The 12727-nt window shown below is 35.4% G+C and overlaps 1 long non-coding RNA gene across 1 annotated transcript; it reads left to right on the top strand.

Moving 5' to 3' along the window:
- Positions 1–583: 583 nt before the first annotated feature.
- Positions 584–10183, top strand: LOC145684667 (uncharacterized). The gene is made up of 3 exons (XR_014131353.1): positions 584–804; positions 4461–4566; positions 10094–10183. It is a non-coding gene; the product is annotated as an uncharacterized LOC145684667 (long non-coding RNA).
- The last annotated feature ends 2544 nt before the right edge of the window (positions 10184–12727 follow it).

Genomic DNA, 12727 nt, shown 5'->3' on the forward strand with positions numbered 1-12727 from the left:
GGTTGACTCAGTTGCAAGAAAGCCGTTTGACATTGTAACTGAGACGAATGTAAAACAAACTTACTTCGGTCTAATATAGAGTCACTCCACAACAAAATTTTATTCAGTTTTCCAATAGTTTATCTCCAGCATGCAAAGGCTTTCAGTACTCAAAAGGTGCCACAGTTCACATCCTCAAGACGTGTTTGGCCTCATATTAAATAATGCAATAGGATGCATAAAACTGCCTTTAAATAATATTGTTTGTCTTCTACATCATATCTCCTTTATCGAATTGTTTGACTTAGTTGCAAGATAGCCGTTTGACATTGCAACTGAAACGAACATGAAACTAACTTTTCACAACAAAATGCACTGTTAAAAATGATTTATTCAAAAATGAATACATTTTACTACTCAAAAAAAAATTGAGTAAATTAGTCTCAATTTTGAGGAGAAAATAACTCAAAAAATGAGAATGAGGAAATTTAGTTGCATATTTGAGTCAGAGACTGGTTCTCAAAAACGAGTAATAATGTAGTCTTAAAAAATATTGTTTTATGATATAAATATATCATTGAATATCGTGATATATAAAAGACAGTTTGCAAATGCAAGACTATGGAAAACAAGTACGAACAAGCTAACATAAGAGCACAAAAGTCCTTTATAATCCTGAACTATATGTTCTCATTCTGGCTGATGGAGGAACTACTTAGCGGATGGATAAAGAGAAAGTTAGAAGGCAACATGGAGATCATTCAAAACAGTGTTGTTTATTTATTAACAATATGTTATAAGACAAGAAGATAGAGGATTTCGCAGGTAAGTACTGCTAGCAACATGAATTTAGTTTTAAGTGTGAATGCAACATTGCTGTGTGCGATAATCGATTGACGGTTAATAACGACAATCCATTATTTTCCTTCGAAAATCATGAGTAATGCTTCTAGGTACTGGTTCCCAGATAGAATGCCCGGAAGCCTCACTCTATGCTTCTGGGCATTCTATATCTTAGACAAAGTTGTTATGTTAATGATATGCGACTTTCCAATATATTCAGTAAATGGTTTACTTTTTTTGGTGAATTGGGGCGTGCAGGTTTACTTTTGGCGCTGCAGTCTAAATAACTGTTGTTAAAATACATTTTTTTTAAATAATTTCCTTCTTATTGTCCCCTAAAAGATTTGTGGCGGGTGACATGAAAAAACTCCCTTGCGGGAAGCTTCTAGATTACTGGTCCCCCATGTAGGTTAGTAGCTGGGTTGGTTTCTTTCTCTACTAAAGTTTATACATTTAATCTACACAGTATTGCCGAGCGAACGTTAGCGAGTGAAGGCGGTTTAGAGCCCCGGAGGGCACGTTGTTTTCTGTCTTTATTATTGCTCAATGAGAAGGGGGACCAGTAATCAAGAACCTTGCCCTCACTTGCAGGCCCGTATCCACGCGGGAGGTCTAGGGGGTCGGGCTCCTAAATTTTTACTGCCTGCCTAAAATGTTCACGGTAGGCTTGCAAATGAACTATAATATGGTTGGATCCCCCCCCTACATTTTTGGGCTGGCTACCGGCCTGCTCACTTGCACAGATAAAATTTCAAGGGACCACCAGAAGTATTAGTTGAAAAATTGCAATTCCTTTACGACTGTCATATAAATACGGATTCCGTATCTGTTGCATAAAAGCTACAATGTAGAAAAAAAAAAAAAAAACAGGCATTACTCGAGCAGACTGTTCTATCAAGTTTTGACACATTTCTTACATTCTCAGGTAGGGTTAAAGTTTTTTTTTTTTTTAGCAGCACTAAATAACAAGCTCCAGTACTACATACAGATTAACTTCAGAAGGGCTCGATGTAAATACAGTGTGGACGTATGGCATAAAGACGAACAAACTTGTGCTAGGTGGCAATAAAAGCATGAATGCTATCTAACCGAGTCATTGCAGGACGAACCTGGTGGCACTGTTCGTAGGTTTCTTTAAGAAAATTTCCCTCGACTGACACAAACTTTTCACTTTATCAAATTTTCCGTTGTTTGTTGAGTGTCCAATACTTATGACAGAAGTTATGTTAGAATTTTAATTTAGCTATATTAAGAGAACTACGGAGCAGGGAGGGGTAATTGCACCCCCTGAGATTGAGATTTATATAGATTTTTTGAGTAGAATAGTAGTCAGTGAAAAACGCAAAATTTTCTTATATCAAGGGGTCTTGCCCTCCCACAAGCAAAATCTGAAATGACGCTTCTGCTACCAACCACATTTGTTTTATTCATTTACTTTTTCCTTCTATTTTTACGTTTACGTTTTTTGTCTTTGCAAAAGTATACACACAGCCACAAAATGAAATATAGTGAAATCTTTCAGTTTAACATCCCATGATTATGCCTTTAGGTCAAGGGAGACGATGATTAAAGCAAGTGAATGATGATGGAAGAATGAGAAAGTGGGAGGAAACGGGAGTACCTCGACAAAATCCACGAACACAATGTTGTTTATCACAAGCTTGCTTGGGTGAAAATCGTACCAAGGAAACCATGCACCTGAGGTAAGCGCTCCCCACTGAGCCACCGTGCACCCCACTAGCTAACAATGGGTGCAAATTATGCTACTTGCAGCACACACAAACTATTGCAATTGTATTGGTTTATTTCTGAATAACAAAGAACAATTTAAGTAGTGATGTTCGTTAATCAGTCAACTAGAGAATTCTCCCTGAATTTTTCACGTTTTATCGAAAAATTCCCTTTTTTCCTGTTTGCTAAATTTACCTATGAAATTTCCCTAGACTAGGGAACTTTCCCTCAAACTACGAACACTACGGTGGCTGTTTCAGCTGAATTACTTATTGTTTAACACGAGTGTTGGTTTCGTTACTCATTGGGAAGTGAGGGAGACTGAAAAAATGAAGGTATGCGAGTTGCACAGAAGGTTAGTTTTTTCGAGTTTCATGTCAATTCCTTCATTGTACCTATTTTTGTATTATTATTCATACGTCTCATCCATCACTGTCTCCCTTTACCGTCTGGTTAGATTCTTTGGCTTGGTGCAGTTCAACCTGGTTAATGTCTTGTCCGTACAATGCTGGAACATTATACTGGTACATTTCAGTCAGGATATGAATCTGACAGTACAGTGCTTTTGAATCCGTCTTACCAAGGGTCGAGGTGGTGCATAGTGTTCTTCATTCGATCCCAACTTCCGCCAAGTGAACTTTGTAGTAGACAAACACCGTGTGCGTGGGTTTTCCCGGAGTTCTCCCGTTTCCTCCCACTTCTTCATTCCCCCATTTCCTTTATTTCTCAAGTGACAAATTCATCTCTCATTCCCCCTGCGTACACATGAAAGAAAAGCACGTTGTTTAAGGGATACAGCTTTTTTCAAGCTTTTTTTTTATATTCAACTACTACCTTCGTTTTCCCTGTAATGGAATCTACAATTAAAAATCTGCCTTGACAAGATTCAATACTTATGACTACTATGTACTATTCTACTCCTCCCCCCCGCTATTTCCTTGTACACACCCCTGGATGGAAAAGAACTAGTCCCCAAATCCAAGTCTATCAATCAGTATCATATTTAGTTATTACTTCAACTAAACAAAAGTAGGCTTCGGAAGAAACCAATAAACTTCTGATTTTCTTTCCCTTCAAAATAAGAAATAACCATTCTCATATACAGCTTTATAAAACACACGACCTCATTGTTTCGGGACTTCGGCCTTAAGGACTTCAACCTCTGTAGCATAAAGAGTATAAATGTAAGGCATTATACTGAAACTTTGATTTCATTTGTTTCATTTGAATGTTTGCAACGATATGATTTGGCAGGGTTTTTCATAGTAACGAAATACTTCTGGCATTTATCTTTTATTCTGTCTTTTATAGTAGTCAGTATTCTAATCCAAACAATTTCGGTAGCCCCTACTACCTTCCTCATTAGAGTTGAGAATTTTACAAGCAAAGCATACATGCAAAACTCTACGATGACGTCGTGAGAGGTGTAATATTTTCCGTGTGAGTTATTCGTGCAACTGAGAAGGTAGCAGGCGCTACCGAAATGCCACTAATATAATACTCAAAAGTAAAGAACACGAAGTAAACTGAAAATATTTCGAGGTTTTGAAGAACAGGTTTACACGTTTAGCTCGAAAGTTTAGTCTTATTTCAGTGTTTTATCAGATACCAAATTAATATAAAACTAAATGTTATTAGGTAAAAATTTATCATACTAATTTCGGGAATATCTGACTTATTAGTTGTACGTACAACCAGTAACAGCACGATCTGCCTGGTTTTATCATAGTTTACTTTGCCTGAACAAGAGTCTAATTGCTACTTCACATTATTCGTGTATGCGCATTTCTAACATTGCAGTAAAACATTATGACAATGAACTACTTTGGAACTTCATGACTAGAAAAAGGTAAAATATATTATTTAATAGAATATATTTGTATAACAATTAAATCTTTATATTTCAGATGGATGCTGAATTTAAAAATTTGTTCGGCGCGACAGAGTCTGTTTTCAATGTCATCTGTTTGGCAGTGATAATTTTCTTTAAGGTTTCGCTAGAGAAAGTTCTTGGTGAGTAAGATCAAGTTTTCGTGTATATTTATCAAATTTATGTTGCATGTATAAATATGTACACAAGAGTCTATTTGTTATCAACACAACCCTACTTCTGGCAAAGCACCGATTTGTTTTTTTTCATTCTTTACATTATCTTTTTATAGTGTCTATTCACAAACATTGTTTTATTGTTATAATTCAATCGCAGCAAATAGTAGCTTTTATATGCTTTACTTTGAAAAGTAAAAATAAGTCAGTATTTTGACACACGTAATCCCTTTAAATAAACGTACATGAACTCAAAATTGCACATCTTTGGCTTATTATCTTCACGTCTTAAGACAGTGATGGGCAAAGCATGGCCCGCGGATTAGATGTAGCTCCTTAAACGTTTCCACCCAGTCCACGACGTGATTTATTACCTGACGAATATAACTTCACTTCTGAGAATCAGTGGATTATACTTCCAGCCAAATTATGAGAAATGTTTAAAAATGCATTCGCAATACCATTTATCACATTCCCCTTCATGGTCTGTCGAGTATTAATAGAGCTTGGTTTTACAAGTGATACAATCACTGTTGTTTTTTTTTTTTAAATTATATTGGCCCGCCTATATTTTTTTCGTTTTTCTTTAGCCTGCGGCCCAAAATGTTACCCCATCATTGTGCTAAGGAATATAACAATTGTCTAGGGCTTTAGAAAGCAGTACACTTTAAGTAAAACCTTATTTCAACTCATGGAAGTAGTTTTTGAATAATTTAGTGTGATTTACATTGTACTTCAAAAAATATTTTGGCAGACAATAGCAATATCTACTAATTCCAAACATTATTATATACTGACTTAGTCATATTTCCTCTCTATAGCAATCAATTGCGCACTACATTTGTTTCCATTTCTACTACCACAAGGTGTAATCATACGTAAAAAAGGAGCTAAAATAGTAAGGAGAAGGCCGGCACCTCACAGGAGCCACGAATATGTCATTGCAGAGCTACAGGTAAGTCGTGTCAGGCGTTTCATTGGACACATAATTTTTGTATACCTTCCTGATTAGGAATATGTCCATTATCGTTCAATTGTAGTCATAGTTTCATAATTACAGAGTTAATACATTTACTTTCCAGGTTATACGTTTTGGAAATATCTTAATAGAAGGATGGTTTTATAAATAATTTGATTTGCATACTAATGGATGGTTCTAACGTCATCTGTATTTGTAGCAGGGTTGGCAAAAACCATGGCTTTTATTGAAAAAAACAAAAAAAAACGGGTTTTTTGGTTTAAACCAGGTTTTTTTTTGTTTAAACCAGGTTTATTTGGTTTAAATAATTTGCTCTATATATTCATATCATATATGGACAGAAATAAGTTTGTTTCGCCTTGATGTTATTATGCAACAGCCGGGTTATGCTGGAAGGGGTCACATAAGCTTAAAGCGGAATAAAAACTGCTTCTCGAGTTACATCCGAGAAAAATTGTCCTCCATTTGAAGTCGGAACCAGGACTAATTGGCCACAAATGCGATAAGTCTGCCGACTCACTCACGAAGGAATCCTGATAAAAAATACGTTGTACTGATCTTTACATGCTTCTTAATAAAGCTTTCAAGAGTCATTTCAGAAGGACAAAAAGATAAACAGTGCACAAGTGAAACCATTATACTGAATTACATATGAACAATTTCAAAGTACTACGGAGTACAGACGAACTAATTTAATTCAAGTTAGTTAACAACGAAATTATTGGTCCAAATTAAAGAAATACAACGACTTAATTTGCATATCACAAAGATACGAATTATTTGAGTCCACTTTGGCTCAGACTCATTTATACAAAATAGATATCGGAGATACTTCCCATTTCACTAAATGCCTCTCGTGGGGTCTGTATGACCCTCCTTTCCCCGCCACACACACAAAGTACGGCATTTCGATGTATTTTATTAATAGTAAACAAAACAATATTTAGAATGTTTCTTTGATTGCAATTACATGACAATAATAACTACAAAAAAATCACAAAACAAACATTTATAAACGTACATAAAAAAACTTGCTTTTGTAGTATAATCTTTTTGAGTAATGAATGGGGAATTTAGGTCTGAATATAATACGAATAATATACGGGAGTGAAACGTGATAACCCACAAATGTGTGTTCATCAGGATTTTACAAACACTTACATTTTTACGAACATTTTCGTTATTTGGTTTAAACCAGTTGTTTTTTTTTAAAAAAACAGCTGCTTTAAACATTGGTTTAAACCAGCCAACCCTGATATGTAGTCATTAAGTTTCCTTTCTATGAATAAAGAATCTGTATTCTCAAGCAGTGGCGTAACTAACAGGCTCCCGGTTTTTAAGTTTCGGAGTATAACTTTATAATGTTTGGATGTTAAAAGCACTTTGCAGTGTTCCTCCGTGGCTAAGCGGTTAGCGTACGCGCTCTTGGCACGGGAGACCCGGGTTCGATTCCCAGCGGGAGCTCATGTGGTTCGGATTCCACGTTAATCAGTAGGTCCACGTCCCACATAGCCTCGCTGCTGAAAGGGACGCTAAACTGAAATTCAACACCATTCAAAAGCACTTTGCAGGTTTCATATTACTGCAAGAGTACTCTACTTAGAGGAAAAAGAAATCACGGAACCAGCTATAATAGATTTAGTGAATTCTACTCGGAAAATGTATCGCCTTTTGTTGCAACAACTAACAAGTTTCCGATGAGTAGTGAAGAAACAATTTAGTGAAATTTTAACTTGGAATTAATTAGCCAATTATTTAGTCGTAGATAACTTCCTATGTTAGTAGTGTTCTGGATTTGTGTACTTCTTTGCAACTGTATCTCACTGTGCCTCTGACGAAGCCAATCCTGAGCGATCATTCAGTACACTAAAAGCCATCAAACTTTATATTCGTAGAACAAGGTCGAAGGTGAAATTGAGCTCAGCCCAGTAACTTGGGCTTTTTCTTGGAAGACCAAACATTAATTAGACCTCCTAAAATATGTCAAGTTGAGGCCCCCTAGAATAATGATGGCATTTGAAGTGAAATCCTTACTAAACGTGTTCGATACTTCTTGGGACGCCAGTTGATGGTTTACTAAAGTAAGATCCAGATTACATATATGCTACATCTTAAAGGAATGTATTTCGTTCAGATAGTAGGGCAGCAGAAACATCTTAAATTATTTGCAATGCTTTTGAAAATAGTACGGTGCTTCACAAGTTAACTAAATGAGACAATATGTTGAAAGCCTTACTAAATATATATTTTGTCTGGGGCTCTAATAGGACACATTTTACTGAATGAGGCTCAGAACACATTTTCGTTTCATTTTTTTTCCTGTTATGTGGTAAACCTATTCCAAGCTTTATTTATAAGTTCCTGTTCATATCACATCATACAAAGCAACAAACTTTTAACTCAAATGAATCTTATCAAACAACTGGAAGCTTAATTGGGGGGGCAGTTTCTCCATTCCCCCGCAAAAGTTACGGCATTGGTTGAGCCCTTTGCCAATCCTGAGCACTGAAAGCGAAGAATGGCACCACGTTGATATTGAGAAAGTAGTCAGCAAATTACTCTCCGAAAAAGAAAATACGCCGGTTTAGAAATATGTGAGCAAGTTCCACAAGTTTTGACGAGTTTTCATATGTTAGTTGTAATGTGAACGTTAGGAAGAAATTATTTCTGCTCTTGCCTTTGAGGTGAGCGGTCCCAGGTTCGACTCCTGGTGGGGACACTCGGCCGAAAGAGTGTAACAGCTTTTTCAGACCTGCCATCTTGAGTGAAGTCTTTCTTGGATTTCGTTCATTCACACCATTCAAATGCCGGGGTGGAGGTACCTAATATATTGGTCCCAAGCTGCTTCCTTCCTTTCCCAATCTTTCTTCCTTCCCTTTCATCGTACAGTGGGCTCGCTGAGGGACGTCATCCTTCATACGGGATGGGCTAACGTGGCCTTAGATGCCGACAGCCCAGAAATCTAATTCCTAATTCCTAGAAATTATTCAAGAAACTTTTTAGTCCCATATAATTGCTTAATAATAATAATAATAATAATAATAATAATGTGCAATTTTTAGCAAGTAGTGTCTGACTAGATGGAAAAATAACTCTACTACTGTATAAATTGTACGTGTGCCATGAACGTAGAAACAGGAAGAGCCCTTTTGACATTTTCGTGGATGAAGGGGGGCATGCATTCTTAGTTACGCTACTGTTCTCAAAGCATTCTAGTAATTTGTTTAACAATTGCTAAAAAAGTAGAAATCGAATAACGGTGAAATTTTATATAACTTAGAATTTGTGGTGTGATTCATTGTTTCTTTCTTTCTTTTCTTTTTTTTCCTGGTAGGGAAACAGTGAAGGAAACTGATCAGAGGATTTTACTTATGTTGGTGACTCATAGCCTTTCTTAAAACTGTTCGACTTTGATTAAATGTATTAAGTGTGGCAGATCAAGCATTGATTCAGGAAGCTCCGCTAAAAGACGCCATTTATGTTTTTTTTTCGTCACACATAAGCAGAAATGACTAATTTTCAGGTTTATTGTTTCCTTGTCTTGCATAGATGAAACAGATCGAAATGTTTTTGGTTACCTTTCAATTTCCTTATTTTTATAATCTTATTTCAATTGATATTAATCCTTCCAGAACGTGACAACCCTACTATTATTATAAAGATCGCCATAGACGAGTCAGGTCTTAAGTCTTTCATTTGATATTTATTAGGATCACGCAAGTGGGATATATATAATATTGTAATGTTAGTACCATAGGTGTTCATTTTACTCCGACCTCACTCACCTTCATTCTCACAGTGAATTAGCCCTCGCCCTCACCTTCGAAGAGAGTTGACCATCCCTCTCGCCTTCGTGTTGGGAATTTGTCCTCGCTCTAGCCCTGACAGTGACAGTTGGCCCTCGCCCTCGCTGTCCAAGCTTGTCATCGCCCTCGCGTCACTATGGTTGAGAGAGAATTTGAGGGTGAGGATGCCTTCGAGAGGGCCATCCTCGCAAGGGTAAACACCTCTGGCTTAGTACGTCCGTATCACCGCTCAATAACTCTTCAACAAAAGATAATTTTAAAGTTGTTTTCTGCAATCAACAGCTAGATAATTATCTCGGAGGAGTTCGTTAATGGATGTGATCCACCTACTTGTAGTGATAGAAATAAACCATTTCCGGTTAACGTTGATCACTATAGAGCATAGACAGTTATCTCACATTGTCTATTTTTTAATCGATTAAGCGTCCCTAGAATATATTCCATTTCCACTCTAATCACTCTGCTAAAACACTAAATGGTAGATCTACTACAACTTCTGGTTTCAATATTAATTGAAGAAATATTGCGTAATTCTCTTTACTGTCTTTACCAGAATCTATATTATCGTATTTCAATTGATACTAATTCAAATTAGAACGTAGCAACATTAATATTATTCGAGATATCGCCATACACGAATAAGATTTATAAGTATTTCATTTTATTTTTATTTCTATTGTCACTAATTACACAATCTCTTTGTTTCCAGGGAGATGAAGGCATAGACACATTTATAGCAAATGAAAAACTTCTGGGAGGATCTTGTGTCCATTGGCAGTCGACACAGACTGTTTTCCAACGAATGCATACATCTGTCATAGTACTTTGTAGGCATATTCAGAGGGTTCATGTATCCTCATTGTCTTATCTAAGTTGTTATAAAAATTGTGCTCGTGTATAGACTTAGTTTATTATTTGACAAATAAAAAATACAATGTACAAACATATTTTCCTTTAATCAAAAAGAAAATAATATATATACATTTCAGTTTGTGTGTGTGTGTGTGTGTATGTGTGTGTGTGTGTGTGTGTTTGTGTGTTTGTGTGTGTGTAACGTCGCATGATTATGTTTCAAGGCTAAAGGAGAAGGCAATGATAATGAAGTGATGCAATTAAGAAAGTAGGAGGAAACGAGAATACATCGAGAAAACCAGTGCACATAAAATTTGTCCACCATATCAGGCTTACTTGTTTAAAACTACGCAAACCAACATCACGAAAAGTTTAAGTTACAAGGAGCTTGTGTGTTGATTAAATTAAAATTCTCATCTATGCTATTTATGGAAACAACAGGTATCAGCATAAAAGTGTAACCTTGCAGATTCAAAATTGAGTAAAAAAGTACTTTAACAATTAGATTATATTAGTATTCAAAAATAGGAAGGGGAGTATTTATTCTGCTGCCTTGTTGGCGCAGGGAAACTTCCCCAAAATTACAAAGGAAGATGAATTTCACACTGCACTAAAAATTTATAGTAAGTACGCCTTCTACACATTAATATTGATGTTAGACATTTTCATCTTCAAAGCTGGGAAATAGAAGTAATTTTTGAAGTACTCGTATTTTTTCAAAAACTGATTTCTATTTTCCAACTTTTAAGAGGAAAATGTTTTAACTTCAATATTAATGTGTAGAAGGCGTACTTACTATAAATTTTCCAGTGCAGTGTGAGAGTAATCTACCTTTCTAGTTCCAGGAAACCTTCCCTGTGCCAGCAAGGCAGCAGAATAAGTACTTTTTTCTCATTTTTGAATACTAATAAAATCTCATTTTTGAGTACTTTTTACTCTTTTATTAAAAAAAAACCTTCTCATTTTTGAGAAGAGTTTTTCTTAAATTTGAGAGGAAATATTCTCAATTTTTGAGAACGTGTGTTTCTCAATTTTGCGGCTATCTGAGCATTTCGAATACTTTTCTACTCACTTTTGAGTATACATGTTCTCAATTGTGAGGAGAGCATTACTAGTTTTTGAACAAAGAGTTTCTCAATGTTGATTACATTCATCTCATTTTACGGTTAACTTTCTCATTTTTGAGAAAATATGTTCTCGTTATTTTTGAGAAATAGCAGTTTCTCATTTTATTTAAGAATATTTTATCTCGCTTTTAAGAGAATTTTTACTCAAAAGTGAGTAAAATTTACTCAAATTTGAGTACATATTGTTCTTATGTTTTGAACACCCACACTTTCTCACTTTTGAGAACAATGTATTCGGAGCTATTCTGAGAACACAATGTTCTCAAATTTGAGTCAATTTTACTCATTGTTAAGTAAGTATTTTTAACAGTGTGTTATTCGGGTTTCCAGTAGTTTATCTCCGGCACGTTATTGCTTGCAATACTTAAAGGTGCCACAATTCACATCTTCAAGACATGGTTGGCCATATATTTTATGAAACAAAATGCAAGAGGATGCAGGCATTATCCCCTTCCTAAAAGAAAGAATCATTGTCTTCTATACCACAACTTCTTTTTCGGCATTATCTGATCAGGTGATTTGTCTTCTATACATTACTACATACAATATGTCATATATACTTACATTGTCAATGTAAATACTAGCAATACTAAATACCACATATCGTCAATATAGCCAATACAATTTTAAAGAAGATCTCATCATCACTGTGCTAAATGTAAACAGTATTCAACCACAACTACGTAAGATGCCAAGTCTATTACACGCAATTCCAGCCTTTCACCTTCAAAAGTACCAAACTGATACTAAATCGTATTAATCCAATTCAAATCTGACTTCTGATTTGATTGAAACAAGAAACATTTATAAGTATTTCAATACTGACGTTGATATTTTGTATTACTGCTATTTACAGAAGATAAATCAGCTGAGAAGATGATGCCAAAAAGGAGTTGTGATGTAGAAGACTAAGACTCTTTATTAAGGGTCACCTTATGCATCCTCTTCCATTGTTTGCTTAATAGACCCCTATATGACCAAACATATTTTGGGGATGTAAACTGTACTACTTATGTAATAAATACTGCGAGCCTTAGCACAATGGAAATAAATAATCGAAATCCGAATGATTTTTTTATTGTGAAATGACTTGATATTAGATCGAAGTAAGTTTGTTTTCTGTTCGTTATAGCTACAAAGTTAAATGGCTTACTTACAACCGAGTCAATAAATTTTCCATTTTTCTGCAGTTATATATTTCTAAGAAAAAATCACATTCATCTCTACTAAAGTAGACATGAATAACACTGCTAACAACACAACTCTATCCTAATCATTTTTTCCGAGAACAAATAGAGTAACATACTTAAAGATACATTTTTCTTCTTACAAAATGTGTTAGAGTGACTGAATAGATTATCACG

Source organism: Thermobia domestica, chromosome 5 (genome assembly GCF_964235325.1).
Source record: "Thermobia domestica chromosome 5, izTheDome1.hap1.1, whole genome shotgun sequence".
In the NCBI taxonomy this organism is placed as follows: Eukaryota; Metazoa; Arthropoda; class Insecta; order Zygentoma; family Lepismatidae; genus Thermobia; species Thermobia domestica.